The 27,335-nt window shown below is 39.3% G+C and overlaps 1 long non-coding RNA gene across 1 annotated transcript in view; it reads right to left on the bottom strand.

Annotated features, from left to right (window-relative positions):
• Window positions 1-246: 246 nt before the first annotated feature.
• LOC141988232 (uncharacterized) overlaps window positions 247-27,335 on the bottom strand; it is a 275,503-nt gene continuing 248,414 nt past the window's right edge. The window contains exon 3 of the long non-coding RNA XR_012639703.1: window positions 247-641. This is a non-coding gene — a long non-coding RNA (uncharacterized LOC141988232). The remainder of the gene's footprint in view (window positions 642-27,335) is intronic.

The raw sequence follows: 27,335 nt of genomic DNA, 5'->3' as shown, positions 1-27,335 counted from the left end.
CTCGGAAGCAATGGTGAAGTTTGGGGCCTTATATTCTAGTGAGCAAATGATTAAAATGCATGTGCATGGATTGGCAGTGCCTGCTGTCTCAATCTGTAGGAATCAAATAAAGATCAGTTACCATTCTAAAACTTTGCTTTTATTGCACAAGAAACAGCACACAAATGCACACAGACGCTTGATGGGAAAGGAGGAACCAGGGAAGGGCAGACTTTCACAGCTGTGCATACATCCAGCTATCTTTGTGAAAGTTGTCCGAGCGGGTGGAGTGAAGGGGAAACCGAGAAGTCCCAGAAAGGGGAAAGGACTATGCGGGTGGAGTTTTTTTGGGGCAGGGCATGGAAAAGAGTTCTGAATGTGCTGCAGGGAAGGGCAGGCACAGATCTGTTCAGTCTGCAGCATTATTAAGGACTTCAGCATCTGCGGTTGCTCTTCTATTACTTTAATCATCCACTCAGTTGTGTTCTGATTCTCTTTTCTGTCCTGCAGTGCGGCTTCCCAGCACTCCTTGCATTCCCTTTTCTCTGCATTGGAGCAGTGCAGTACCTCCCAGAACATGTCTTCTTTGCTGCGTCTTGGGCACTTTCTTATCTGGAGGAGACACTCGGCTGGGGTGTGTGGGGTGTTCCTGAAGGCCATATCTGCTGAAGCACAAGGGAGAATGCACAGAAGCGGGATTGTTAAATTCGCACACAATATTGAAACATTTCAGTTAAATACACCTTTTGCAACATAACAATCACTTTCTCAGTGACCTTTGGTAGGTACACATCTATGTGAATACTTAAAGGATGGTGAGTGTTGTGGGGGGGTGGGGGGGATGGAGGGGAGGAGCGGGAGGCGCTCCACACAGGGAAAAGAGCACATACTCTGCAAGGGTCGTGGTGAAGACGCCTAGGGAAAAAAATTTAAAATTCTCCCACACTTTGCCACAGGCAGGGATTCTAGCAGACATCTCACTGCTAAGGGTAAGCAGGAAAACGAGGGTACATCTACTCCATGCTTGTGGCTTCCACGCTGCTCCTGATGCACAAGCGATTGCCGACTCACATGGGAAAGCTTCCTACAATGCGGGAAGGAACAAAGCTGCTCTGCCATGGAACTTTTGGCAGAGGATTGCTGAGAACTTCCAGAAAACTTTTCTGGAGATCTCTCTGGAGGAATCCTGAAGGTGGACGGGGAGAGTGTTAGTAGATTTGTAGATAAAAAGTAAGATGTGAAATAAATTCACCTCAATTACAGTTAGAGGGGTGGGATGGGATCGGAAGACAAATGTTTCTAGTTTGTATATGAAGGATAAAAGCTGAGATCATGTAGCTAGCTTATGAAGGGATGTGTAACTGGAGTTGGGTCTAACAGTTGGGCAGGTGACTTATTTGTACCAGTTGACTGGTGCATATCTTAGTGTGTTGAGAATGTGACAGTATAGTGGAGATCTTGTTGTGAGTGTTGACGTGTCTAAATCCCTTCAATTTCTTTGAATATCTCAAACTTGTTCTTCAAAAATTCATTATACCTTTTAAAAATCTCTGTTTCACTCACCTTTCCTTTATTTCCTGGGTACAGTAGTCCTGCTAGCTGCAGATGAACTAGGAAAAGGAGGCTACTTGCTGGAGTAGCAGAAGAGTTAGGATTAGACCTTTGCCTCCTGGAACATATTCTGAAATGTGTCTGCTGTTGAGCCACATAATGAATAGGTCTGTGGTAGGATGAGGGTATCTAGCAACTTCTACTGTGGTATATTTATCTGGTTTTAATGAAAGTAATGCATCAGAGCCATTCAGCATAGAGATGCCTATGGTCTCTCTTTTTTACAGCATTACAGGTTTATCATCATATCACCACCAGTAGGCTTTTTTTAAGGTGCTAGTTAACTTCCCCCCAGTTAAGGTTACAACCAGCCTACATTATATTTTAGCCCCTGCTATAACTTTGGTTTGGAAAAACTAGTTTGTCCAGAAACCTGCCATATTTAGTCTGAGGGCACATGAGAATGTTTCTGCAAAGCATGTGGAAAACTAGTCAAACTTTTGTCTTTATTTTGTCTCCCTTTATTTAAAAAACAGTTTGTTACCACCTTTAAAATGTACAATATACATTAGTTAAATCTCTTGAATACTCATGTGCTGGCTATATTTAAAGAAAACAAGTTGTAGTTAAACAAAGTTATTAATGATTTTGTTGTGCATAGGTTTTGACGCAAACCTGCTCTCACTAGTTATGAGCCCTGTCCTGTTCCTGTTGATGTCTGTGGCATCTTTTTTTTGCCACTGACTTCAGGGTCAGGACTGAGCATGTATTTATTGACTGATTGCAGATTAGTAAGACCATAAGGGTCCATCGACAGCTGATCACTAACCAAATTATTTTAGCTCAAGTAGTAGAGGCCTGTGACTTTGGAGCTGGAGTAGCAGGGCTCCAGTCTCAGCTCTGCATGTATGTGTGGGAGATGAGGGTAGTTATTATGGAGACTCAGCCTGATGAAGACTTTAGTTAAATCTCTTGGCTCATTAGTTACATGATGTTCACAACATATGCAATGTATTAATAAACTGGACAAAATATGGTGGTATTGTATACCGAGGTGAAGAAAAACAGGTCTATCCTGAAAAATATTACAACCTAAGACTTCAGTCTTGCAAATATTGTGCATAAAGATATGATAGCCCAGACCACTGCCATTGATTTCAATGGGACTCCACACAGATACAGGGGTTGGTGCTACTACAGCTGTATAAAGGGGGATGCACTTGACATCTAATTGAGCCACTCTGCCTTGGGGTGGAGGCAGAACCATTAGGGGGCCCGCAAGTGATGGAAAGGCACATTGTCTTCATGATGATGATCCTGTACCCCGGGATCTGTAGGACCCTATTGGTCACAACCCCCTGTCCTCCGCTATTGAAGAATTTAAATAAAAGTTCATTGGGGGAACTATAGAATTTCCTGGAGTGTTACAGGCATTTCTGCATAGGGTGAATTATCTGGTCTCATGTTATTACTGTTCCGCACTGAGCAGTTAATAAGTAGTATGCTAAAAATTATGGAAAGCATAAAAAGTTAACAGATTTAGTTTTTTAATCAGCTATATATGAAAATTTCTTCCAATATGCAAGTCCATTTTTACATGTAGCCTCTCCTTAAAGGTTTGAATCAAGTTTCTTCCCTTCTCTCCCTGGTGCTTACTATCACCAATTTTTGGACCAGTTTCTCCCCTCTCCTCATTTAGGTCAGGTTCTTTTCTGGCACCTGGTGCCTCCACCCAAGGTGACTCCTCACTGTGTCACATACCCGGGAGGGTGTCGCTTGAGAAAATTAATACTACTTCTAGCTGGCAAGGAGTGTAAAAGCCATAACACAGGGGAACGATAAAGTAAATAAAACAAAACCCAACAAAGAAATGGCTAACTATTAACTGTATAACAAATAAGTGACTTTACTGGGGACAGGAACATAGGATATGGGGCACGAAAGGGAAATGAATACATTTACAAATAAGTCAATCCCCCATCTCTCAACACTAACCACTCCTCCAAATCCCCAGGTCCCTCCTGGGCACTTTCCCAAGGCAGATGGTAGGCCAAAGTTCAGCATCGAGAGGCAAAGGGTTGCAGCACTGTGGTGTTAACCAGTTTAAACCAGAATTCCCCTTGCTTTATCTTCACCCTTGATTCCAACCAGACTCACTTGTTCCCTCGTCTGGAATTCTCCTATAATCCCAGTTGGCTCTTGGTAGCTGGTGCAGGGTTGGATCTTGCTCTCTCTGCTGGATGCTGGTCACTGCAGTGATGGAATTGCCTTGGTCCATGCAGCTACAGTCTCAGAGCAATGCAAGAACTTCCTTTAGGGAGAGTGAGAGCTTAGCTGGGATTCCTGAGCTATGCTGTTTTTCTCTCAGCTTCCATTCCACAGTCATAGCTAAAAAAAACAAACAAACACCTCTCTTTCTCCTTTAAGTCAGGCTGTCCTTTCACTAACGGCTGTGAAGCCATGGCTTCTTGTCATTGGTCCAGTGAATTGCTTGTCCAGATGACGCCATGCAGAAGTCTCCCCTATTGTCCTCAGCAGAAGTTTCTAGTTTTTTTTTTTCTCCACCCCGGCTCCAAGCATACTGGAAATTGAGGTTGGTTAGTTGTAGTCCTTTTGGTAGGGCCCCCTAGAGACTCAGTTCAGAGGTCCAGGAGCTGGTAAACTCCAAGCAGGATTACATACAGAAGATGTATATATAAAGTAACAAAACTATGTGGGTATGATTCTCTTTATGATGTTGATCAGGTTCTAGTTTATTTAACAGTGGGTCCTTCCAATCTTCTCCAAGAAGCTTTTCTTTCACATGAGCTGTTTTACTAACATGGACTCATTGAAGCTGTGAATATGACCTAGTGAGAATTGATGAGCCTTGCTTAAATAAGAATCCTAATGGCTGTGAGTTTCTCTTATGGGGTAGAAGTCAAACTCAATTATCTTTACATTCAACAATTCTGTGTCTAGTGGGACACTCTTTAGAACCTCTTCTAGGTGTCTCTCTTAATTTAGCTTCTTACATTTGAAATCTGGCTTAGTGAGGAAAGATGCAAAGAACCAGTCTGTCTCTAAGCCTGGCTCTTTCTGACGGGAAATTTGCCAATCATGGCTGATAATTCTGTTCCTCAAGTCTGTCATTAAACCTGCAGTTTTCCGGTATGTGTATCAGTATCTCAGCTGGTGTTAGGAGGGCAATCAGAAAATGCAAGTCACAACTTTCAGCTGCCCAACAACTTTGATTGCACCTTCCCATATATTTTATTGGCAAAATCCAGTTTTTGAATACAAATTTCTTGATTTGCTTTCCCTTCCTCCAGAAATTAACCATTTTAGTTCATCTTATAAGCAAAATGGTGATTTGATATAAGAATATAGACATAACCAAGTCACTTCAAAGACAGATCTGGGATTTTGGCTTGGCCTGCCTCTAAAAGTATCCTGAAATGATCTAGGATTACATTTTACTCCTTCCAAGCCAAATTTGCCATCTCTACTCATGTTGGCCAACACTTATATGAATATTTCCACTGAACTCAACAGGACTACATCCTATTAATTATTATTACCAGTAGAAAACTTAATGTAGAGGCTGACATTTCATCCTTGTGAGTAAAAACATGCCACTGAAGATTATAATATACACATTATTTATCTGAAATACCATAATTACTTCAAGTTAAATACACTTTTGAGCCAAGTAGGCCTTCAGGGTGGGCTTTTCAAATGATGCCCAAGTAATTTGGGAGTATGGAGGCCCAGAAACAGTACAAAAGAGATAGGGCTTCCATGTAGATGGCCTTGGCCTCTTGTGAATCTTTGAGCAACCCTTTCCACTAGAGTGGTCGAAAATTTTTCAACTGAATAGTTTTCCATTGGAAAATGCTGATTCAACAAAATCAATATGTTCTGTATGACACTGTCAATTCTGTTGAAACTTTCTGTTGAAACTTTCAACAGAAGCCAGACAGGTTAACCTACCTGCTTGATTCCCTCAGTTCCCAAACTTCCCAAGATGCCCAGCTTCTAGGACCACTGGTCCCTGGGAGACAAGCAGCCCTCCTGCCTGCACCCAGTCAGCAGCTGACACACCAAAAACTTCTATTTCAGTTCCCCCAAACTGGAATTTTTTGGAATTTAACTTCCATGACAAATTTTGAGCATTTGCCTTTTCTATCCCAATTCAGAATAATTCTTCTTCCCCACCCCACTGAAATATTTTTTCTGAGATGAAAATTCCATTTTCTGGCCAGCTCTAATTGCCATATACCATCCTGCTGCAAATGATCTGGTCTCAGGAAATGTCTACTAAAGGATTGTCATGGAGTTTTTACTCCCAGGGCCCCCTCTTGTAGGTCTTTCTATGAGTCATGCTCATTTAGGGGTAAGCTGCTGGGGCGTGAGCAGCTTATCTAGTGAGTGGAGCAGGATGCTTGTGGTGGCAGTTCAAGTAATGACAAATGAAGATCAGGCACTGGTCCAAGGATGAAGCCGGAGTCAGAGTGGAGGGGCCAAGGTGAAGGCCATAACCAGAATCAGAAGCCAAGGCCTAAGCCGAAGAGTTAATCAAGCCATAGGAATGGACGTACCTAAGGGTGGAAACAGGAGTCAGAAACTAGTATGTATTCCAGACAAATAGTCCATCTAGCCCAGTATCCTGTCTTCCAACAGCGGCCAATGCCAGATGCTTCCGAGGGAATGAACTGAACAGGCAATTATAGAGTGATCCATCCCCTGGCGTCCACTCCCAGCTTCTGGCAATCAGAGGCTAGGAACACCCAGAGCATGGGGTTGCATCCCTGACCATCTTGGCTAATAGCCATTGGTGGACCTATCCTCCATGAATGTATCAAATTCTTTTTTGAACCCAGTTATACTTTTGGCCTTCAGAACATCCCATGGCAATGAGTTCCAAGGGTTAGCAGTGTGTTGTGTGAAGAAATTCTTCTTTTTGTTTATTTTAAACTTGCTGCCTATTAATTTCATTGAGTGAGTTCTGGTTCTTGTGTTATGTGAAGGGGTAAATAACACTTCCTTATTCACTTTCTCTGTACAATTCACAATTTTATAGACCTCTATCATATCCCTCGTAGTCATCTCTCTTCCAACCTGAAAAGTCCCAGTCTTTTTAATGTCTCCTCATACAGAAGTTGTTCCATACCCTTAGTCACTTTTGTTGCCTTCTTTGCACCTTTTCCAATTCTAATATATCTTTTTTGAGATGGGGTGACTAGAACCGCATGCAGTGTTCAAGGTATGGACATACCATGGATTTATATAGTGCCATTTTGATATTTTTTATCTAATTATAATCCCTTTCCTAATGGTTCCTAACATTGTGTTAGGGTTGGGGCTGGGGCTGGAGCAGAAAAAGGGCTGGGAACAAGGCACAAGAAATGGCTGGAGCAGGAGTCAGAAGTGAGAGCAGGGTAAGCAAAGCTGCAGGCATGACACACATTGGGCAGCTGCTGTGTTGTTGCTGCTGCAAGGTTCAAGTAGCAGACTGCTAGTTCTCCTGACCAATCAGGATGCACCGTTTGGAGGGGACTCTTTAGGCCCAGCTGACTTTGTTGGGTTGCATAGCAGCCAGACTGGGAGTCAGCTATGCCCCTGACATTAGGGCTCAATTCTGCATCCGTTAAAGTAAACGGCAAAACTCCCATTGACTTCAGTGGTACAGAATCAGGCCTCAAGTGGATTAAAAAAGTTACAGAGCATGAAGGTATGTAAGAAAGTTTTCAAACATTGACAAATGGGTTGTTTAGATTAAAAATTAAACTGTAATGGGGCAATTTGTCCACATTATGGAGTAAGGGTCAACTCATTTCATATTATATGGCAATGCCATTTTTGATTGATAAGAAAGCAAATAAAGACTTCAGAGCCAGTGAGTTGGATTGCCCTGGAAATTTTTTAAAAAGGTATGCTCTGGTTCAAACAGGAATTATTTTGGGGCAGTTCTATGGCCTGTGTTACATAGGAGGTCAGACTACATGGTCATACTAGTCCCCTATGGCTTTATAAATGATGAGTTTAGTTTCAGCTGATTTAAATGCTAATTTAATCTGATTTCACACTCAATTTTTTTCTTAAAACTGCAAAATTGATTTTTGGGGCGATTTATTGTGTGCACCATCAGGGCCAAATTTTCTGCTGGTGCAATTGGGAGAAGTGTCACTGGAGCCAATGGAGCTGCATCCATTTATACCAGATAATTTGGCCCACAAATATCATTATAATTGAATGAATATTGGCACCCTTCTTTTCAATAGTGCCCTTAGATATGAGGATATGTTTAAAAACTAAGATTTATTCTCTTTATGCTTTTCATGACTTCATGACACATGACTCCACTGTCTGATTAGTCTTTCATTCTAGGCTTAAAATCAGCAGTTGACATTTTTATCTTTCCAGTATTGGACTTCACCCTGTATGTCATTCAGGTTGGTGAAGTATACGCTCATATACAAACAAAATAGTAATTCATGTTTATAACTAAAATAAACAATTATCTGCCTATAATTTCCAGGAAACATCCGCTTCTAAAAAACCACCTCTTTAGAAAGAGAACACACTTCCTTACTGCACAGAAAGCCCAAAGTCCTCTAACAATAAGGGCACCTCTTTATTTGTATTTCTTTTGCTCTGTGTAACCATTTACGTCTGCAAATATACATTTGCACTCTATAAAGTGGCTGATGATTCTTTCCTAAAGTTTGGCATTGGGCAGGTTGGAAGCCAATGCTGCAAAAATGCAAAAAGAAAGGGAAGAATCGTGATCCGGGTAACTACAGGCCTGTTAGTTTGACATCTGTAGCATGCAAGGTCTTGGAAAAAATTTTGAAGGAGAAAGTAGTTAAGGACATTGAGGTAAATGGGACAAAATACAATATGGTTTTACAAAAGGTAGATTGTGCCAAACCAACCTGATCTCCTTCTTTGAGAAAGTAACAGATTTTTTACACAAAGGAAATGCAGTGGATCTAATTTACCTAGATTTCAGTAAGGCATTTGATACGGTGCCACATGGGGAATTATTAGTTAAATTGGAAAAGATGGGGATCAATATGAAATTGAAAGGTAGGTAGGGAATTGGTTAACAGGAGACTATAGCAGGTCATACTGAAAGGTGAACTGTCTGGCTGGAGGGAGGTTACCAGTGGAGTTCCTCAGGGATCAGTTTTGGGACCAATCTTATTTAATCTTTTTATTACTGACCTCGGCACAAAAAGCAGGAGTATGCTAATAAAGTTTGCGGATGATACAAAGCTGGGAGGTATTGCCAATTGAGAGAGAGACCGGATATCATACAGGAAGATCTGGATGACCTTGGAAACTGGAGTAATAGTAATAGGATGAAATTTAATAGTGAGAAGTGTAAGGTCATGCATTTAGGGATTAATAACAAGAATTGTAGTTATAAGCTGGGGACACATCAATTAGAAGGAGGAGGAGAAGGACCTTGGAGTATTGGTTGACCACAGGATGACTATGAGCCGCCAATGTGATATGGCCGTGAAAAAAGCTAATGCGGTCTTGGGATGCATCTGGCGAGGTATTTCCAGTAGAGATAAGGAGGGTTTAGTACCATTATACAAGGCACTGGTGAGACCTCATCTGGAATACTGTGTGCAGTTCTGGTCTCCCATGTTTAAGAAAGATGAATTCAAACTGGAACAGGTACAGAGAATGGCTACTAGGATGATCTGAGGAATGGAAAACCTGTCTTATGAAAGGAGACTCAAGGAGCTTGGCTTGTTTAGCCTAACCAAAAGAAGGTTGAGGGGAGATATGATTTCTCTCTATAAATATATCAGAGGTATAAATACTGGAGAGGGAGAGGAATTATTTAAGCTCACTACCAATGTGGACACAAGAACAAATGGAGATAAACTGGTCATTAGGAAGTTTAGATTTGTAACCCTTCTGCCTGTCAAAGTTGGCAGCAACAAGGGCCGGGTTCAGTATCTAGGGGTTCCATTCCAATAACACAATGCAAAACCGGCTCGAGCCCCCACCCAGTGACCTGGGACAAATATATACCACCCCCGCTGGGCACCTCCAAGAGGCAGTACTTTCCCTCTCGCAAGCACATAGTCTGAGTGTAGCAAAAAAGCCTTTTAATAACAGAGAGAAACAATGTGGCATTATGTTGGGGAAACACCAACGATAGGATTCATAACACAACCCATGAGCAAAAAAACCCACCCCAAGCAAATTGGGGCATGTCTTTTCCCTTTGGTTCTTGAGTCCAGCAACCCAAAATCACCCAAAGTCCCAACGACCCAAAAGTCTTTGTCCCTGGTCAGGGTAGCTCCAGAGTTCGAAAGTTTATCTGCAGAGTTATACCTCCCAACCTGAGTAGAGACTGGGGCGGGGGGAAGTGGGGGTTAAGGGGCACCTTACGTGGTCCAAAGCTGATGGCCCCACCTCTCCATGGGGCTCCGCTCTGCCAGCCGCCCCATGAGCTGCTCTAGGCATCCAACAAACTGCTCTGCTCCACCAGCCGTTCTGCTCGCTGTCCCACAAACTGCTCCACCATATATCTTCTGGCTCCCCCACTACTTAACCCAACACTCAGTGATTTCAGCTCTTAGTAAGTTTAGCTCTTTTGTGATTTCAGTTTGTAGTAGGGGAGCCTGAGTGCTGGTGCACCATTAGCCCAGAGTGAATTCAGCTCAGGAGCCTGTAACTAGACTCCTAATGGAATCAAAATTAGCTCTAATATTCCACAGTGGAGAGAGGAGGAAGTGCAATTAGCATGTAAGGCCCTCACCAGGGGGCTCATGCCACCAAGTATTAATACCTGCCCCCTGCCTCTCTCCATTCACAGAGTTTTGGAACCCATGTCCCTTGCCTAGCGAGTGCTACTTAGTTGATGGCAAGTCCCTCCATCATAACAAAAGGCCAAGTACAGTTCCACTGTCCTTGATTCCCATAATCAGGGTAATAACAATTTATTCTTCCTGCCCCAATAACAGAGACACTGGGGATCCCACAGCAGCCAAAGTGACCATTTGGGCAGCTATGGCCTCATTCTAGGCGGGGTGGGTGTGCCTATGCAAATGAGATCAGCCCCTGAAGTTCTTTTCCACAACTTGCCACACCTCACCACCAGATGTCAGGGTGGAGCTCATCCTGACTCTGCTTACAGACTTGAAATTAAACGAAGGTTTCTAACCATCAGAGGAGTGAAGTTTTGGAATAGCCTTTCAAGGGAAGCAGTGGGGGCAAAAGACCCATCTGGCTTCAAGATTAAACTCGATAAGTTTATGGAGGAGATGGTATGATGGGATAACATGATTTTGGCAATTAACTGATCTTAAAATATTCATGGTAAATAGGCCCAATGGCCTGTGATGGGATGTTAGATGGAGTGGGATCTGAGTTATGACAGAATTTTTTCCTGGGTATCTGGCTGGTGAATCTTGCCCATATGCTCAGGGTTCAGCTGATCGCCATATTTGGGGTCGGGAAGGAATTTTCCTCCAGGGCAGATTGGAAGAGGCTGTGGAGGTTTTTTGCCTTCCTCTGTAGCATGGGGCACGGGTCATTTGCGGGAGGATTCTCTGCTCCTTGAAGTCTTTAAACCATGGCTGAGGACGTCAATAGCTCAGACATAGGTGAGAGGTTTTTCGCAGGAGTGGGTGGGTGAGATTCTGTGGCCTGCGTTGTGCAGGAGGTCAGACTAGATGATCATAATGGTCCCTTCTGACCTTAATATCTATAATACCTATGAAAAATAAAAGATGTTTAATCAACACGCTTACACCTACGTTGCCTGCATTGTCACATGCAGGGAGGACTGCTCCATGGCTAAAGAAACCATGTAGCGTTACTGAGGGCTTGTCTACACTTAGTTTTCTCAAAAACTGCTCTCAAGAACAAGTAGGAGTAAAAGAATATGTGCTTCTACAGTAAGATATGCATATGAAAAAGATTTATGAATGAGAAGATGAAGTTGTCTGTTTCAAGCACAGCATTCTATATTTAATCAAACAAAAAAATGTCAACGTGTGTCTTCCAATGTTGAGTACTGCTTTTGAAATTACAGCACTGAACTTAATTATCCTATATTATAATTCAGTTTGGATTGATCCTTAAAGTGAGTTCAATTTATTTCAGAAAAAACATATAAACCTTTAAGGCTGGGAGATGATTCAATTTAAAGTACAATTTTAATAATTAAAAATGCCCTCAGTCTCATATTTATCTTAAATATTCTTTCCATAATTTATCCCTTACAAATATTATTCTTTTAAATATTGCAACTCTTTTATGGTTTCTGTTTGGAGATAATTACTAGAGCATCATGTTTGCCATGCTGTATTAAGGGTTAGTTCCCATTTTTACAAATGCCATTTTTCATCAGTTTGCAGCTCTCGTGTTTTAATCCACATTGGATTCAAACAGGTTGTGAAAATATATTGAGTGTTTTGTATCTTTGTAGGACTGTTGACTTTTCCTATTTATTGTTTTCTAAAAATGGATATTGCTTAATTAACTTAGAAAATGCATTCCTTGTGTGCATTGTAACCAGCCTGTATAGTGCTTTTATCTATGTGGCAAAAATGTATGCTTCCTAGGTCTGTGGAACAAGCTTGCCCCGGAGATTAGACTGAGTCTTGTCTCTCTCATCTTCCAAGCATCTAAAGGATCCACTTCTTCACAAAGGTGTTTCCTTTCCTAAAAGATGGTCAAGCCCCCCCACCCCTTAATTTATAGTCCCACATTTCTGGTAAGAAGCTCTGTAGGCAGAGAAAGTGAAAAGCTGGGCTTCTATTAGAGGCCATCTCATGTATTGCACAAGACAATTATATGTAAAGGTGCCTAGATACTATAGTATTGGGCATTTCAGAAATGTATGTAATGAATGAATTCTGGATATGGCCCTTAATTGGATAGGCAAAACAATTCAGAAATATGTCTAGATGACCTGGGTTGCAAAGTGGTTCAAATTTTTTAGTATTACCTAATTAGAACGGTTTAAAAGAAGGGTAGAATTGTTTTGAAATAATTCTTATGATCTTTTGAGTTTTGTCTTTTTGCTGTGTTTTGTCAGTTGATTGGAGCCTGCCTCTGTTTAAGGAAGCTATACATTGACATCAACTTTTACCAGGTATAGCAGCCACTGTGTCTGAAGTTCAGTGCCCATGCAGTTTATGATGAACAGAACACTAAATTATTTGCTACATTTCTCCTTTCAGCTGCACAGGTTTACTCTAGCATAATTAGGCCTACAGCAACAGAGTTAAAATGCTTACAGAGATTTTTAGCTTTGATTTGAATCAAAGTGTAAAAGGAAAACCGGCTCCTAATTTTAGTCCAGTCTATCGTGAACTTAAATTTTAAAAAGACATTGAACTTTAGAGAAAATAAGGTGGTTGTCCCGGGCAGCAGATGCACAGCAGGCATCGGCCTTCTCTGATAAACACTCAGTTGGAACAGGATAGTTATAAGGTCATCCAGGCAATAGACTGGGAGACTCGAGCACTGCAACCTCTTCTCTTGTTTTTTTGTCACTCTCTCAGGGTCATGTCAGCAACAGAGTCTCCTCCACTGCATGACATGTTTATGACACCTGGAACTGAATTTCTCACAGACATTCAATATTTTTATAATATTCTGTAGGCAGTGAGAGTTTTGAACAGAGGTAACCGTTTAAAATTTTGTTGCATATTCATGGATGTGCTCTTCTAGGCCTTGTGACTATCCCCTTTTCTGGGTAATATTGTCAAAGATTCTCTCAAAGAAAGTCACAACAATAAGGACCTCTTTTGAACATTCGAAATGTTGTACATACAAGGCAAATTGCTAATGAATAAAATGATCTGTTTTCTTTTTAAAGTGTTCCACTGTTCACTGCAGCTGGATTGGCAGATGGTAGCTTTCCACTATGACAGTCAAGATTAATTTAATGTTACGTTTAATGTTAAGGTGAAGGAAACAATTGTAAGGTTTTTGAAGAATCTGGGAATGAAAATGGACTTCAGATGGACAAATACTTTCAGTCATTTCTGAGTTATGGAGAGATGGGGAAAAATATACACTTTTCCCACTTGAAGTAAATTTTAAAACAATTTTGCTTATTCAACTCTCTCGGTGACTTCAGTGGGAGCAGAGAAAGACCAGAGGCAGGCAATACTAACTGCAAGTCTAAGGCCTGATTCTGAGAGGTTCTGAGCACTTGTTAATTTTTGTGACTGTACACACTTATGGTTTTCTCTTGATGACCAATGACTAGTGGAGTGATCTCCAGAGATGATATGTTGGAGACATGCTCCTGTTCTTTTGTTCCCCAGAACCTCAGTGAACGCAACAACAAAAATCATTAGCTTCCCACCTCAAAACCATGCACATATACTCAGGGTGAAATCCTGTCTTCAGTGAAGTCAGTAGGAGTTTTGCCATTTACTTCAAGTGGAGCCAGGACTTCATCTCAAGCAGTGATGGGTCTGATAAGCATTTGGATGAAGGTCTCCAAGGAAACGGAGAGTCAGTGGAATACATGCATCTTTTGTGCACCAGAGTACAATTTCATCTCCTTCATTTCCTGCAGTTCTGGTTGCACTTCTCTGTCAATATTTTTACTTATTGATGTACTTTTAAAAGAACATTTATAAAACAAAAATGGGAAGATTATATAGAAAAACTATAATAATAGAATGTAAAGGCTGAGATTTCAACCAATCAAACCATGAAACTCAGAGTTACAGTTCCCATAGGAGCTTTAGCTCTATCCCCTTGCATGTATCCATTGCGACAGAGCAAAAGTTTGCAAACTGTGGTCTGTGGACAGCTGGTATTGGCCCTTTTCTTTATTCCCCATTGTTAAACTGCATTAAAAGACAATGAAAAATACATTAAATACTTCCCTATTATCACAGTTTCTAGGTCAGCAATTACAGCAGTTGCCACAGGGATGCTTCATGATAATGAATGGGAAAGGAGGTGGTCCACAAATTTGCAAATGAGAGAGAATATCATCTACAAGATAATCTTTGTATAAAAATAGGGTCTCACCCTGTGAAACATACGAGAACCCCTGCAATATACACACAATCATAAAACTCTGAGCAGCGTGAGACACTGTTCAACAAGTTATATAATAGAAAGCCACATCACATTTCCCCCTGAATATTAGGATATGCAGCATTTGTTTTGCCTATAGGGTAAGTGATCACATAATGAAATCCTTAGTGAATTTCATATGTGCATGGGAACAGGATTATTCTGACTGTGAGAAACTTGGCTATGAATTTCTTGATTTCTTGGACAATGAAAACGTTAATTTTAATGTTGCTATAATTTTATATTTAAAAATGACATTTTTATTATTATTCCACCTGCCTTGAAAAGGATTGAAAAATTTCCTAGTTACAGCGCAATCTCCAAAAGTATTTCCGTATCAGCTGATTAAACGTTATTTTATAACTACAGTCCCATTTATAAGAAGATATTTCTTGGCCTACTACCACAAGAATACGTTATCTAAGAGGACTACTTTTCTTCTTTGTGTAACTGTGAGAATTAAAAAACCCCACACTAAACCAAACAAATCCCTGTCAGAAATCTGTGCTAAACTGATCATGTCTACTATATTACCAGGAAGTCGGTCACTTTAAATACACTTGATACAAATCTATGGATAAAAGTTTGAAAAGCTAACTCGAGATTTTTTGTGTAGAAAATGGTGTCTCCAATCTTTTCAATAATGACAGTGACTGTGGAGACTAAATTGAAGAATTGTCCATAGGGTTACAAGGAAAAAAAATCTTCTTTTCATCTCTTATTTAACTTTATAAAATATTTTCTTTACTTCTTAATTTTTTTCTATTGCTGTAATATAAATCAAACAGTTGACCTACTTATTAGAATAGGCAGATCTGTCTATCTAGAAAGGCATACTTTAAGGACCAAAATGAGACCCTGGTATATGTGGGCGCAACTCCATTGACTTCAATACAATTGTATCAGGGCTGCATTTGGCCCTTAATATTTAAACACTTCACACGAACAGCTGGCTCCATGCCATGAAAGGATTGTGATAGTTTTTAAATCTACTGTGCCCTACATACTGCCTGTGAGTAATGGCATTTCAATTAATGGAAAATAGTTCCTCCCTTTTCCTCTTAAAAGTCCATTGTCAGCATTCTTAAAATTAGTTTTGTAAGGGTTTTTTTCATTTCAGTATTTTATAATGCTCTCTTAGAAACAGGAAACTAAAACATTCTCTCTTTTTTTGCAACCAGTCTTGACTTTTCCATGCTATTTGGGTTTTGTGAGATGGGACATAATTTGACAAAGAATTGGACTGAGGAGGTGACAAAATAATTTCACAGAAGTCAAAGAGATCTCAGCTGGAAATGACATTTGATCCTACCACTATCTTTGTCCATACCAAACCAGTGACTTAGGCATTGAAAGGGTATATATCCAATTACCAATTCTGCAGATCATCCATTCCCTTAGAATAAATATAACTTATTCATAATTGTAAATACTTGTGAATAAATTTCTAGTATCAGAGAGCATTCAGCTATTGGTCATGGATTAATAGTATAGTTGATTACCATTTTATATATTGGGCCAGATTTTACCAACCTTACTCATGTTCAAAGGAACCATACTCTACGAGTAACTCCACTGGATTCAATGGAACTATTTGTGGAGTAAGTCTGACTCAGTGTTAGTAAGAGTGGTAGAATCATTATTTATTATTTGTATTTGCAGTGGCACCTAGAAGCCTGGCACCCCATTGTGCTATGTACACACACATAACAGAAAGAAGGAAAGAGATTACAGTCGAATATCAAGGCCCATAATTTGTTCTTGCGCAAAGTATATGCCTTTGGATTGTCTTCTGCGGTTACACAGGTTCTCTCTGGTGTTATAGCCACAATACCACACGTACTGCTTTTATTTGTTAAGCCCTGTAGACAAAGGCTGATGAATATATAGTGAGAGGTATTCCCTGCATTGATATAGAAAAGGAATGGAAACAGCAAATTTTTAATTGTGGGAGTTTCTACGTGAGAAGGACTTGGATAACTTGTACTTACTCCCTCCCAAAGTCTCCTCCACACTGGGGACAAAAGTGTTAAAACAAAGAAAAGGAAGAGTTAAATAAAATGTGGTGGCATGTGTCATCCATGAAACAGTTAAGATGCTAGAAATGATCTCATACCCTCAATGCATGATCAGCCAGTGATGGTTTCTTTCTGACATGTGTCACTTGATATGTTGCTTGCGTGGGTGGAATGTATGTGGACCCAGACAGAACTGGAATTCTGTTTTTCCTCTTTGTGAAGATGAATTAAATCTCTTAATAAAATCTGTTGATTTTCCAACTGGCCTCCAAACACAAATACAGTAGTACCCCTATTTTATGAACTAATTAGGGATTGAAGAGTTCATAGAATTGAACATCTCAAAATTACAGTAGGTATGGTGCATATGTTAATTATTCATCAGTAGTGCACATAATGAATGGTAACAAATGTATATAGTGTCTATTACAATCTTTCAAATGAATTGCACTGTCATACTGTACGTATATACTGTGCTGTAGTGTTCCTGTAATCATTGATGAAAGAAAGAAAGAAAGAAAGAAAGAAACAAACAAACAAACAAACAAACAAACAAACAAACAAACAAACAAACAAACAAACAAACAAACAAACAAACACCAGGCAGACTTTGCGGGGAATGAGCTGAGGGGCACCTCCTGTACTATATAGCCATCTGAAAAGCATTTTTAGTATTCCAGAAGTCTGTTTTAGGACTGAATAAGTTCTCTTATATGCTTCATTATGATTATTTTGGCAATCATTTACCAGATTGCCATATGGTGCCAATAAATAAATCTTAAGTAGATATCCACTGTCCCCTACAACAGACATAAACACTTGTTAATTATACCTAATTAAGCCAATAGCATGCATATTGGAAACTAGTGCTGACCAATTAGCTAACCAAATTGCCATGGCCAAGTTTTCAGCATTTGGCAGATTGCTGACATCTCAAAGACACATGTATCAAGAGAAGAGCCAAAATAATTTGTGAAGACATTGGTGAAAATATTTTTAGTATCAGACTTCATGTTCATACTGCATGTAGGTCTGATCCCCACTCTGCCACAAAGTGGTTGACTCTGGATAAGAAGAGTGGGCATGGCCAAGGCAATCAGGAAGATGAGTTATGTCAGTGCAATCCCATGGAAAGCCATGACATATTCAAGCAGTCCTTCTCCATACAACCCTCCTACCACAGAAAGGGTGGCAGGGCAAACACTGCCTGCTCTTTCCCAGGGGTGAAGAAAGCTAGCACAGGAGTTTGCAATTTGCATGAGCAAGGAGTGACTCATATTCTATAATTCCTATTCCTATGACTCCTCACATTACGGTGTCACCATGGAAATATGTAGTCAATAGGACTCACAACACAAGGAAAAACAGAATAAGAGCCAAAGTTTCCTTCACTTTCAGATTAGCTCGAGGAATTACATAAACTACTTCAGACAAGAAGGAAAATATACAAGAAAATTACTTAAATTACCACTGTAGGGTCCCATCTAAAGCCAGTTGAAGTTCATGAGAGGCTCTCCATTTGATTTCAATAGGCATTGGATCAAGTCCTTATTTTGCCCAGGATGGGATGGTTTGGAAAGTACATGGGCTGACTTTCACTTTACTTTTATCTTGTCATCACCCACAAAAGGCCTTTGTGTGGTAACTGTTTCATGTGTTGTATACTGTGCATGTAGTTACTTGACATGGGACTGCCTTAAATCAAATATCCTAGACTGCTCACTTGCCAATGCTATTATCTCTGCATTGAGCACAACATTGGATTGTCCCTTCCTTTCTCTCCTGCCCTAGAAAATTCTAGCTACTGTGTTTTCTTTGTGTGTTCCTTCCTTCCACCAAAGTAAATATAACAAATTCCAAATAAAAATAAAAATAGCTGTATAGTTTAGGCCAAATATTGAATACAAAGGAACCCAGACACATCATTCTAACATGCATGTAGTCCGCTATACAGACAAGTAAAATCAGTTAGGATTTTCCCCCTAACACATCTGTGAAGTTTTGGTAAGGAATATTTTTATTTTCATTTTCTGTACTTACTCCTACTCTGATATTGAAATAAAGATACTACTACTGTTGCTGCACCAAGTGTTATAGAAAAATAAACACAATCCTGCAATTCCACTTAAAGAAGACCAAGACTTTTTATCTAAGAACACTATAAACACCACTTTTACCCACTTCTTCTGGTCATTACCAAATAGCTCAACTGCAAAACAAGTGTCTGATAGTCAAGTATTTTACTTATACCTTCAAAGCTTCAGCTTTATTCTTATTTAAATGAGTGGAATATCAGGATGCAACTGGTACATTCAGCCACATTATTATGCATTAGCTGGTTGTTTTATTCTGATATAAAAATCAGCTATGAGTCAATTAACAATGCTAGAAGGTGATGATAAACATTAAGCTTTAGAGTTAACACCCCATTGACATAAATCCCATTTTATAATATATACTTCTTTGAAAATTTGGTTCTATTACAAGATATGTTACTGCAAAAATGACACTTTCTTATTCCAGAGATTTCCTGTGGTCATGCCTACCATTTCTTACAATTATTTCAGCTCCACTGGTGACAACAAAGGTCGGAGTTCTAATGTAGACAGTGTAGTGTTCAGTGCTCATTAGCAATTAAGATGCTTGCAAGGGCTATGCTGTAAATGGCATTCAGTTCCAACTGATGCATTAGAAGAGCTTCACAGTGCCCTGCTTGCGCTTAAAAGGCACACTCCCCCAATAACACAGACAGGATATCAGCATTCACCAGCATTTTTAGTATGGTGTCATCTACAGCTGCCCTGGTCAATGCTTGTCAACCTGGTGGTAAAAGATGCCTGTTCGCAGTCTTCATGAGCACTACCACCATCACTGGGGCTGCTATCAGTACCAGTGATAGTGAAACAGTGGGAGATTTCCTTAGAAAAGGCCAGTTTAAACACAGCTGTACAGATTCAGTCATATCTGCTCAAGAATTGGGTTTTACTGGTTTTTTTTTAAATTCCTACTACACTACAGAGCCCAGCACAACCACAAGAGTGAGTTGTGTTCTCTTTTCTTGTGAATTACTCTGACATGCAGGCCCATTAGCAAAGGGTCCCCTGTTTTTTTGCAAACAACACTCATCTCAGAGCTGACAAACTCACTATATCAAATAGATTGCTTATAGGATACTTGTCCATAAAGGGTAACATGTAAGACCTTTATTGAAAGTTTGCAAATTATCAATGTTCATAACCATGGAGTGAAGTGCGTATGGGTAATATTTAAGGAATAACATAACTATATTGAAGTTTATGCCCTTATGGTCTTAAAGTTAAAAGGAGTCACCAGGGAGTGATATTACTTGGTGATGGTTTATCTGTGCAGGAAGAAGTTGCCTCCAATCCCTGGCCAACCAGTGAGGTAATGCAAGGTTCTATTGCCTACCATTGCCCCATCACAGAACAGCCACTGGACAACCATCAAAAACTACTGCAAACAATCAAACCACTCAGAGATAACAAGGAACATTATAACAGACAGGGAATCATCCTGTCTATTAATAAAGACAAAAGGCTGTTTCAGTGTCTCATAGAATGGGGAGAGGCACTCTGTATCCATTCACTGAGAAGACATTTTGTTGAGCAGGGGTGTTTTTCATAAAAGATTGGATCCTGGTTCCTGGGAAGCCAGCCAGATCTTCAACAGGCTGAACATTGGCGGCAGGTGGTGGGGACGGGGACAGATGGACCTATTTTATTAGCTAGGAAAGGTAACTATTGATAAGTGTAGGACCTAGTTCATGTTTTATGATTTTGTTTTCTATTGTAACCATTTTTTTCAGTGGAATCTCTGTTCTTTCTTAAATAAACTTTCTTTTGTTTCATTACAAGTGCTCCTTTGGGGGCAGAGGATCTTGGATTTCTGCAAGTAGCCAGTGTCAGGGAGTGGATATCACAGGGAAATGCTTCAAAGGTACTTGGGTGCACCTATTGTTAACCTACAAGGCAAAGACAGGGCTGGCATAGCCCAGAGGAGAGTGCTTGAGTGGCTAAAAGGCTGTTGGTATTAAAAAACTAACATCCAGCTACCACAAGTAAGACTGCTTCATGCTGGAATTCAAAGTCTTAGAGAACCATCACAATCACCAACAGAATTGTTTGCTAAGTTCTAGTAATCTAAACATGAGCAAACCAATGAAGTTAATGGGGTTGCATAGGTGTCACTGAGAATCCAGTCTGGCCCACAGAAGCTTTATTACTGGTGTTGATGTTGACCCACAAAAAGGAAATAACCCATCTTGACTTTTAGATCCTAGGTTGCGTTTGGCGTTAGAGAAAAAAAACTTTTCTTCTGCAAACCATGAGCATTTGGTACTGAAAGACACAATACCATGGAACCCATGATACCATTTTTGCAGCTGCCTTTCACAATAAAACTGTTGGTAAACTATTGGTTCAGTTTGTGTCTGTCTGCAGTCTCAGAATCTGGTGGCAGTAATGTTTAGGCCAGTGTTCAAAAAAATGCTTCACACAAAATGTACTGTGAGATGATGCTACTTCTGAGCTGGTCTTTACTTTTTTCCTGAACAGGTAGGCTGTACAATAGTATGCAAGAACATTAGTACATTGGTTTATTATATTCAGAAATGTTCTTTACAACCCAAAGGACTAGAGCCATCTTTTTTTTTTTTAAATGAAAGCTTAGATTCTCTAAAAAAAGTTAACCTCATTGCAAGTGGCAAATTATCTGTGCCTGTAAATTTCTATTGTCCCTGGTTACCTACTTTCCAATATTTGGAAGCTATAAATATGGATATATATCAGAAGGAAGTCAGGGATATACCTTTCAACTCAGCTGAAATACATTGAAATAGAGACATTTTTGATAGGCTTTAGCAGAAAAGTAGCAAATGTTTTGCTGCTGAACAGTGATTGTTTCTTCACAAAAAATGTTTGTTGTAAAATATAGGTTGTGATGTAAGTGTTTTTTAGAGAACAAGGAAGACTGGTGTGATTGCACATGTTCTGATGTGCATGGCTGCCTTGGTTTCATGGTGTGCATTCATCTGGCTACTTCACCTTCAAAATATCTATATTGACTTTTCAAGCCCAACTAAAAAAAGTGTTATAAATTCCCTATTATATTTTATTTAATTTCCCATATGCTATCAAATATTTGTATGAAATGTCCTGCTATTATGACTGTGGTAACAGAGCCATTTATTAGGTGGGAATTTCAATTAAGCTGTATTTATTTTATGCACTATTAATATGCAAAATTGCACGTTTTCAGTTATTATAATAGAACTGAAATGATTTACAGTGTTTAAAGTCAGAGCAGGATATTGTTACACTAGAGTAATGGGACAACAATTGTATTTTAAAACATTGCAGGCTAATTTTCCCTATCCAAAAAGCACATGGAGCCCTAAAGATTTAAATGAGACTGTTCACATGCTAAAGTTTGGTAAGTGCTTAAGTACTTTGCTGAATTGGGGCCTCCACAATCATGAGGTTATGATTATATGATGAATTAGGGCTCAGTGCCAGCCAAGAGAAAGACAATTTTCCACTTAAAATAACAGCGGATTGTTTCCCAATAAATATAAATATGGGACATGAAATATCTCCATATGTTCCTGTCAGATTTTTTATAAAATTGTTGACATTTTCTAAATGATAAAAGTTAAATTTTTCATGTCAAAATGACTCTTTGTTTCAAAATGTAAGTTAATTTATAATAAAAAAAAAAGTGAAAAAAATTAAAAGTTGAAATTGAAACAAAACATTTTGAAATGATCAAAACAAAAACATTTTGATTGACTCAATCCTTTTTTTTTTTTTTTTTTGGTTCACAAAATTTTTCAAGATTCTGTCTTTTCATCCTAATTTGGGGAGGGAAATAAATTCATAATCTCAAAAATTCTTTCAAGACAGGAAAACTGTTGACCAAGACAGGAAACCTGTTGGCATGCAATGATACATAGAGCCACGGAGAGATATAATCAAGAACCTGGTCTGACACTACAACCTTGATTACTGTGGCTGGAACAGCGAACAGCTTTCTGAAGAGGATTATGTTAAACATAGGCTTTCTATTAACAATCACTTTCAGCCAATCAGTTAACCATTCTTCCACCTTGCCTAGGTAGGAAGGTCAGATACATGACTTCTAAGACTTCTAAGTCTAACTATGAGTTTACAAGGAGGTGAATAATGAGATATGTATCCTCTCTCGGTAAAGACATGGTTACTGTCTTAATACATTTCCAGATCAGGTTAAGGACAGACAGATGTAGCACTTCGTGTAATATGCTCTTCTGTTCATTACAGTTTAGGGAACAGAGAGAAATCCTTGACTGATAAAGTCCAGTTTCCAAAAGTAATATTTTGAATAAGACTTTTGTGGTAGTGAAGCTGTAAGAAGCTAGAATGTATTAAAGAAAAACTGGGGACCTTTTGCGTGAAGCACGTGGCATTTCACATAGTAAATCAATGATAAAACTGATGAAATTGGATAATATTTATTGTGAGAATGAAATGTATAATTTTAATGCATTAGAAATTCTGTGACTTAACTGTTTTGATTTGATTTGATAGCTTATTTTTAAAAGTCAGCTCTCACGTATTTGTATCTTGCACTGAGAAAGCACTTCCCTTGTATTCCTGTGGTTCATTTTTTAAAAAGCATATTATTCACTTCTATTGTAAATCACAGAATGGGATAATGGCCTGGATTCTTTCTCAGGGCTAAGTCTTGGTAGCTTTCCACCACACTCTTAGACATTAGTGGGCAAAAAAAGAATAACTAATTTTTCTCCTACAAAAAAATCTTAATGTGACATCAGCAATAGAAGACACATTATGGGCCAAATACCACAAACTCTTACTCATGTGAGTAGTATCAACTTATGCAAGTAAGTAGTCCCACTATAACCTCTGGGACTATTACATGAGTCTGGACCACTTGCTTGAGTGAAGAATTGCATGCTTGGACCCGGTCTTTGTACTGATTTGATAAGCACTACATGGAATTTAAAATATTTTTGACAAATAGAGTGACACTGATAGCCCTCACTGTGTTTAAGCAAGGTCATATGTGTATTCTTCAACATAACCAAATACTCTAAAAATGAAGTACAAGCTGCAGGTTATTTGGCTTACAGATTTTATTGAAAACTACTAATCTTCATATATTTTGATTGATACTACATTCTTGGTATAGGGGGTTAATAGTTGAACAGTTTGCGGACTTTGTGAAACAAGATGGCTGTTTAATGGTTTAGTTTGGTCAGATTTTGAAAATATATGAAGATATGATGCACTTCTATTTTGTAGGCTTCTTTTCCAATTTGTGGCGTTAGGGGTGTTTTAAAAAAAATAATGCAATATGCCTTTTTAATATTTGAAGTGCAGCAGACTGCTAGGAACTAATGTACTTTCCTGCTTGAGGAAAACAAACAAATGCTTTTTACAATGTTTCATGTCAAACAGGTGTTTACATGTCAACCTGATGGCTCCAAATCCTTGAATGCTGCAGCATCAGCTAGCCATGAATTTATAATGTTTCATAAACACTTAGGGGTCAGATTGGGCAGGAGAGAGGGTACAGAATTTTTATTAATTGCATGAGCATTCAGCTCAGTTGGAAGCTGCTCAAGCTTCTATAAATATCTAGGGCCAGATTTGTAAAGGTATGTAGGCACCTAAAGATACAAATAGGCATAAAGTGGGGTTTTCAAAAACACTTAGGTGCCTAATTCCCATTAATTTCTAACTGCATATTTAAGCACCTAAGTATCTTTAAAAATTTGGCCCTTACCTCCTAGTGGGCATGCTTGAAGGTTTACATATGCATTAAAATAATCTCAACCATACTGGCACTACATTATATCATTAGCATACTAGAAACATGAAACCTGTTCAACAGAAACTAAAGCGCTCAAGTATTGCTGTGCAGGTAAGCCCCTGGATTCAGTGTGCTAGATCTCAGCGCCGGCACTGGAGGTCATTGTACTCACTGATAGAGGCAGGCATAGTTAAGTAGGAAAAATAAATAAATCTTGCAACTTGGCTCTGGATATTCAGTACTGACCTGGAAAGAATATTTGATAAGCAATGGTATGATTCAGGTGAATCTCTCAATTACTTTGGCGTTAACCCTCCTAAGTACATTTCACTATCTATTTCTGATATGAACAGAGGCACTCGCATTTGGCACAGCTGGAGTTTATGTTTTAATTACTCAATGCAAAATTACAGTGTTTGCATTTGGAAACTACATATTTGGTGACCTTAGAGAGGTTTTTTGCTATGACAATGCTGTATCTTAACTGAAACACCCAACAAAACTCAGACATTCAGCTCTGAAGGGAGAGTCTGTGTTTAAGTTCTTTCAAAATGCTTTAAATAAGAGGGCTTTTTGTATTTGGGGTTTGGTTATTTTTGGACTCTCCTAGAATGTTAGGTTAATACTAATACTGGTTTTTACACCACAGTAGTTGCACATGGTGTTTTATGGAAAACATAAAAAGACAGGGTTTCTGTCCCAAAGAGTTTATACTGTATCTTACTTAGTTCCTGATACCACAGTTCCAGCATAAGATGCAATCATCCAAATTGTAGGAGATGTCCAAATTTCAGAAGTATAAAGCTGACTGGAATCTGGACCAATAAACTGTTATGGGGGAAAAAAACAAAAAATGTTGTGTTCACTTTATCAAATAGCTAATAAAGTAAAAAACTGTGTTTTCATGGTTTCCCAAATGCCCCAAAGAGCACTTTATTGGGGAAGCATATTCATTATTCACCTCCTTGCAAGACTCCTAGGAATGATGATGTGGATCCTGATGGATAAAAGACCAAAAGATTTGGTTTAGTTCTCTTCTACTCAAGTTCTTATACCATTCTCATCACCATAGTATCTGAGGGCTAGATATACAAAGGGATTTAAGCAGCTAGGTCCAAAATTTAAATCCTCAAAACCCATGCTCAGCAGCTGCCTAATGCTGTAGTTTTCTAAAGTCCCTAGACAGCTAAGTTTCTGCTGGTGAAGTCTGGTAGGCCACTAAATTTCTGCCACTGTACATGCGAAAAGCTGCCCAAGCTTCATACCACCAAGCTGCTGTAAACCCCAGTAGTATTCTCAAACTTGGCATTTGTTCACCAATGTTGCCTCTAGGGCCTAATCCAGTAGGTGTCCATAGAGGCTACCTAAGAGCCCTGCACAAAACACATTATACATAGTGGCCTAGGGTTACAGCACTCACCCAGGATCTGGGACTCCAAGTTCAAATCCCCACTGCCTGATTCAGAGCAGAGATTTAAACCCAGATCTCTCAGGTGATGTCCTAACACCTGGGCTATGGAATATTCTGGGGTGGGTTGCTACCAATTTTGCCTGTTGATCCTGTTCTACTTTGTTTAAAATACTTAAATATTCATTGGAGCGGGAACTCAAACCTAGGTCTGACAAGTAAGTGTTCTAACCACCGAGTTATAGAGTCATTCTCACTCACTCTAGAATACTTAGATATTCACTGGGCTAGAGTAAGAAGGATGGAGTATGCATCCCTCCCCACTGAATCTTGCATCCAGAATTTCAGTGTTGTGATTCTGAAAGGTGACAAAGAGACCTAACCCCAGAATTCCCTTAGGTGACAACAGTTGAAAGTACTTCCTGTTCTGGTATAGTTTCTATATTTCCTTAGACAGACTGGGCAGCTATTCTTACCTGGTTCTCTGTCCAGTGTGGTCAGGGAAAACACTACAGTTGTGTTGTCTATAGCACTGAGCACTCTCATCTACAGGTGCTGTATTTTATGTAACAGAAGAAGCAAGTATCACCTCTTGAAATGAGTTTGTCATGGGTTCCCTTTTATTCAGGGAATCCTAAGGGTCAAAGCCAAACCATCTACAGTGAATCCCAGAATGTCTAGACCGGAAGAAGGTGACAAAATGAATATTTACCAAAACCTCTAAGGCCCTTAACACATTTACTGGAGCTGTGATATGGAGCCTTAGGAGCTCTAATTACTATTGCAATTAAGATATTGGGTAAGTAGATAAGTATTTTTTCTCCCAGAGACCTGAGAACTGAATTATATATCTTATAACCATGATAAATAACTTTGGAGCAACGTAGAGGCCAGGCCATAATCCTGAAATACTACAATACTCCTTTCTATGAAAATTTTAGGATTTGTTTGTCATTTGTATGAATGAGAATGCTGAGGAAGGTTTTACTTGTATGTTTCTACCAGGAAATCCCTTATATTTACAGTAAATTTTAAGTCTTTCAAAGTGTCTAGGTGGAAGCGCTAGATGTTCATGACAAAGTATAGGCATCTGAATTATAGAAATAAATGGTAAATTCCATTAAACTCAAGGGCTGCAAATATGGAGCTCATCCATTCTGCTGCAATGTTTATATGCTATTCCACTTCTGTTATACTAGACCTTCCTGGATCTTCTCATCTACCACCAGGGAGGTCTCTCTGTCTATGGTTTATGAAGGCATATGTTACTCCATGTCTGCCTAGTGTTGGTTTCCAGTCATCATCCAGAATAAGAGCAGAATGTCTGGAAGTCCATATGGTTGGTTCTGAGAAGATCACCACCTCAAAAATGTCTGCAAGGCTTTCCGTAGTCAGGCTGTCACAAGGCCAACACAGACCAAAACTGAAGTGCAGTAAATATAAAGAAGTCTTCCAAAGCTGGCACTTCATCTCTTCTAAAAATC

This window comes from Natator depressus, chromosome 5 (assembly GCF_965152275.1).
Source record: "Natator depressus isolate rNatDep1 chromosome 5, rNatDep2.hap1, whole genome shotgun sequence".
Classification (NCBI taxonomy): Eukaryota; Metazoa; Chordata; order Testudines; family Cheloniidae; genus Natator; species Natator depressus.
This window is presented reverse-complemented; position numbering and strand designations above follow the sequence as displayed.